A 5,318-nucleotide genomic window follows, 5' to 3' on the forward strand; every position below is an offset into this window, starting at 1 on the left:
TGCCGAATCACAATCCTTCGCGCAAAAGCATACTTTCTGGCTATCATTCCCCAAAAAGAAAAGGGGCTCATTTTCAAAACAAACACATCCAAATTTACTACAGTCAGTTCGTCACCTTTATCCCAGTCAGGCGTCACCGACAGGCGTCACCGACAGGCGTCACCGACAGGCGCCACCGACAGGCGTCACCGACAGGCGTCACCGACAGGCGTCACCGACAGGCGTCACCGACAGGCGTCACCGACAGTCCTAGTTAAACAAAGTAGGTCGTGTCCGTTCGTCCCCTTTATCCCACACAGGCGTCACCGACAGGCGTCACCGAAAGGCGTCACCGAAAGGCGTCACCGACAGGCGTCACCGACAGGCGTCACCGACAGGCGCCACCGACAGGCGTCACCGACAGGCGTCACCGACAGGCGTCACCGACAGGCGTCCCCGACAGGCGTCACCGACAGGCGTCACCGACCGGCGTCACCGACAGGCGTCACCGACAGGCCTCACCGAACGGCCTCACCGACAGGCGTCACCGACAGGCGTCACCGACAGGCTTCACCGGCAGGCGTCACCGACAGGCGTCACCGAAAGGCGTCGCCGAAAGGCGTCACCGACAGGCGTCACCGACAGGCGTCACCGACAGGCGTCACCGACAGGCGTCACCGACAGGCGTCACCGACAGGCGTCACCGACAGGCGTCACCGACAGGCGTCACCGACAGGCGTCACCGACAGGCGTCACCGACACCCGTACAGAAAAATACAGTTCGCTTTTAGTTCGTTTTCAGTTCGTTTTTAGTTCGCTACCCTATGGATTGGTTCGCTTTTAGTTCGGAAGGGGGGAACTGGTTCGCTTTTAGTCAGCGAACTCAAGGAGGGATTGGTTCGCTAATAGTTCGCTTCGGTGGGACTAGTGTGCTAAAGATACGCGTGCCGGAGGACTAGTGCGCACCCGGTGCGTGGCAGTGCGAACTAGTTCGCTTAGGGTTCGCTAAGGAGGCCCGACGCAACTTACCTACGAACCAATCCGCCTCCTGTGCGAACCCTTAGCGCACTAGTTCGCTCTGCAGCGAACCAACAGCGTACTAGTTCACTCTGCAGCGAACCGAAAACGTACTAGTTCTCTGACAAGCAACGGGTGGGGGTGGGGGGACCCTCGGCCGTATTGTGTTAGCTCCAATATAAAGTCGGCATTCCTTTTGGACGTCGGTGTTCAATTTTAACACGTCAAGGGGATTTCAAGTTAAGTATTAAGGGGGCAAAGATCTTCAACTTCAAGTCTCCACGGAGGAACAAATCTGAAAATTACAATATAATTTTGCTGAAATTTTTGCGCGAAGCTTTGTACTGGTAGTATAATGTTTCAATAATTTTAATTTCTTGTGCGAAATAACAGAAGAAATGCGATGTAACAGTTTATGTACCGTCTCGTGCTAAATGCATAAAGCGTCAATGTGAGAAGTAAAATCCTCCTAACACATCGCTCTCAATGACGCGCACTTGCTCAATTCCTCATCTGTTCGCAGTTTGATTAACGTTTAAACGCGCTATCAAGGGGACATCTATTTATTTGCTGTTTTGTGCAGTGCTTAAACGCCTCGCAGACTTTACGTGAAATTCCAATAGAGTCACCGAAAACCGCATCTTTCTATCTTGATAAATGCGCCCTCCAGAGAGCACACACAGAGATGGACCGGAGTGCCGCGCGCCGAGCTTCGCGGAGCCAGTGAAGAGGCTCGCCTGCGGGCCCTGCCCTCATGTTTCAGGTTGGCGCAGTGGTTAGCGTCGTCGACTACGAGGAGCCCAGGGAGTCCACATCACAGAAGACCAGGGATCGACTACCACCGGCAGCCAGCATCGAGGCACGCAAAAGCATACATTACACGGGGTGTCGGCCCTTTCTTTTGTGGCTCGCCGTCGAAGCGAACTGTTCGCTTACCAGTTCACACGCGGACCGAAAGCGAACCGATCCCCCCGCGAACTAGTTCGCTTCCGGTTCGGTTTTTGGTCGTTTTTAAACTCTGAGCGAACCAATCCCCCGACGAAGCGAACTCTAAGCGAACTAATCCACGGGTAATTTAAGCGAACTAAAAGCGAACTGATAGCGAACTAAAAGCGAACTGCATTTTTCTGTACGGGCAGGCGTCACCGACAGGCGTCACCGACAGGCGTCACCGACAGGCGTCACCGACAGGCGTCACCGACAGGCGTCACCGACAGGCGTCACCGACAGGCGTCACCGACAGGCGTCACCGACAGGCGTCACCGACAGGCGTCACCGACAGGCGTCACCGACAGGCGTCACCGACCGGCGTCACCGAAAGGCGTCACCGACAGGCGTCACCGACAGGCGTCACCGACAGGCGTCACCCACAGGCGTCACCGACAGGCGTCACCGACAGGGCGCCCCCGACAGGGCCACCGACAGGCGTCACCGACAGGCGTCACCGACAGTCGTCACCGACAGGCGTCCCCACCGACAGGCGTTACCGACAGGCGTCACCGACAGGCGTCACCCACAGGCGTCACCGACAGGCGTCACCGACAGGCGTCACCGACAGGCGTCACCGACAGGCGTCACCGACAGGCGTCACCGACAGGCGTCACCGACAGTCTTAGTTTAACAAAGTAGGTCGTGTCCGTTCGTCCCCTTTATCTCAGATAGGCGTCACCGACAGGCGTCACCGACAGGCGTCACCGACAGGCGTCACCGACAGGCGTCACCGACAGGCGTCACCGACAGGCGTCACCGACAGGCGTCACCGACAGGCGTCACCGACAGGCGTCACCGACAGGCGTCACCGACAGGCGTCACCGACAGGCGTCACCGACAGGGGTCACCGACAGGCGTCACCGACAGGGGCCACCGACAGGCGCCACCGACAGGCGTTACCGACAGGCGTCACCGACAGGCGTAATTCATAATGGGAATCAAACCTCTTTTCTTTTTTTGACACGAAAATGATTCTATATTGTACTGTGCCCATTTTTTAGATCCTGACCAAATTTTGAAAGTAATTTAGGATAATTAAAGATGTAAAGATTATAAAAAACACAAGGAAAAATATCTAAAACCCGCGAGCGAGCGAGCGACGCGAATTTTAAACTCCCATACATGGACGAAACGACCAACAGGTTTTCGCTGCCGCGCCAGCCTCTTTAGGCTGTCTAGTAATGCTGTAACACACGTGGAATATCCCCGTAATACAGCGTAATACCGAGTACTCTGTACACGATCTCTTGGAGTCTTTACCCCCTCGTGTTCCGTAGTTTTTCTGTACTTGCAGTGTAAATAGCCAACATAATCTAACATAAGTTCGCTGCCACGTGCCGGCCAGGCCGGCCACGTTTCCGCCCCAACAGCACCCAAGAGCGCCAACGGACGAACCAGCGTAGCCAGCGCGGACGAGAGGGGGTCAAGCTTTTCGTCCGTTGTCTATTGATGACGACTGCTCAGGACCATTTGCCCATTGATCCGGGAGAGTCGACGCTCCACGCTAATTGGGGCAACTAACTAGATGCACGGGAGGTGGAGGGGAGGGGGGGGGGAGGGGGGGGGGGGAGGGGAGGGGAAGGGGGAGGGGAAAGGGGGGGGGGGAGGGGAAGGGGGGAGGGGAGGGGAAGGGGGGGGGGGGGGGGGGGGAGGGGGGGGGGAAGGGGAAAAGGGGGGGAGGGGGGGGGGGTGGGCCACTAACAAGCTGTATTCAAAGCGAGTCGAAACCTTTCGAGGAGAAAGCGAACTGTGCGTCCCGCCGCGGCCTAGCGGGCCTAGAGAGCTGCCCGGGCCTACCAGGAGCCCCATACACAACGCACAGTGGGCCAGAAGGCCGGTGGAGGCGGCCAAAACTCCAGACGCGTTTTGAGCTCCAGAGTCGCTAAATGGGACTCGAACCGAACGTGTGACCCCACCAATGGATTCCTCGTCGGAGAGCAATCCATTGGCGGAGTCACACGTTCGGTTTGGGTCCCATTCAGCGACTCTGGAGCTCAAAACGCAGAGTCTCCGAGTTTTGTTCGGTTTGTTGTCTTTTCCAGTGCAGCGCCATCATTACGCCGTAAGCCCTTCCAGCCTAAAGCCCTGATGCGCGTAATCTCGGCGGTAAAGTTCTCAGGGGCCACCGATTAACCGTGTGCGAAGGCTGGCAGGTGAGGGAGAGGTGGGAAGGGAGGGGAGGGGAGGGGAAGAGAGGGGCGACTTATGGCTTCGTGATCACCAGGCGCGGAGCGGCTCTCTCTCTCTCTCTCTCTCTCTCTCTCTCTCTCTCTCTCTCTCTCTCTCTCTCTCTCTCTCTCTCATGGTCCGCGGGGGGCCTTGGCGGCCGTCGTTAGGAAGGGCTGGACCTTGTCCCATGTACCTCGGAGGGAACAACAACGGAAAAACATTCACACACACAGACCCACACACACCTACGCACAAACACACACACAGAGACAGAGAGAGAGAGAGAGAGAGAGAGAGAGAGAGAGAGAGAGACAGACAGACAGACAGACAGACAGACAGACAGACAGACAGACAGACAGAGAGACAGACAGACACACCGCCGCGATCAAGGCTCACGGGGCCGCTGGTCTGGATCAGGAATCAGGGACCCCTCGGGCACACAGAGGGGAACGGCACACGTCTGGCTGCGAAGGGGCAGACCGATCCCGAGAGTCCGTTTTCGTCGCTCTGTCTCTCTCGCACTCATGGGGCGTCCCGTACAAGGAGCGAGAGGGACAGAGCGACGAAAAGGACTCTCGGAATCAGTCTGCGGTTTCCAACGCCTCTGCGGCGGCCCAATGAGTGCGAGAGAGACAGGACGTGGGGCGTCGCGGTCTGGCATCAAAGGGGCTCGAAAGAAGCCCCGCACCTTCCTTCGATATGCTAACAACGCAGAGACAAGAGACGAAGATGATACAGACGCCAGTGACGTTCACGAAAGACGTCATGGAGACGTCACCGCAGGTCGGAAATCAGCACGCCGTTGCCACGTTTTCGTCACGTTTTTGTCATAGTGTCGTCACGGTCTCGTTACCCTCTCGTCACAATATCATGTCACGACATCGTCAAGATATCGTCATGATATCGTCACGATATCGTCACGATAACGTCACGATATCGTCACGATATCGTCACGATATCGTCACGATATCCTGACGTTCTGGTTCACATTCCCGTCACGTCTATGTGCTTGCATTTAGAAAAGATGAAAGAAGCACATTGGCTCTTGCACGCTTCAAAAAAGTGCGTACGGACAGTACGCTTCAAGAACGAAAGGTTCTACCAGTGTTCTCTTCATGTTCTCGTCATGCTTTTGCCACGTTCTCGTCAGGTTCACGTCACGT

Source organism: Thrips palmi, unplaced genomic scaffold, assembly GCF_012932325.1.
Source record: "Thrips palmi isolate BJ-2018 unplaced genomic scaffold, TpBJ-2018v1 HiC_scaffold_3, whole genome shotgun sequence".
Taxonomy (NCBI): Eukaryota; Metazoa; Arthropoda; class Insecta; order Thysanoptera; family Thripidae; genus Thrips; species Thrips palmi.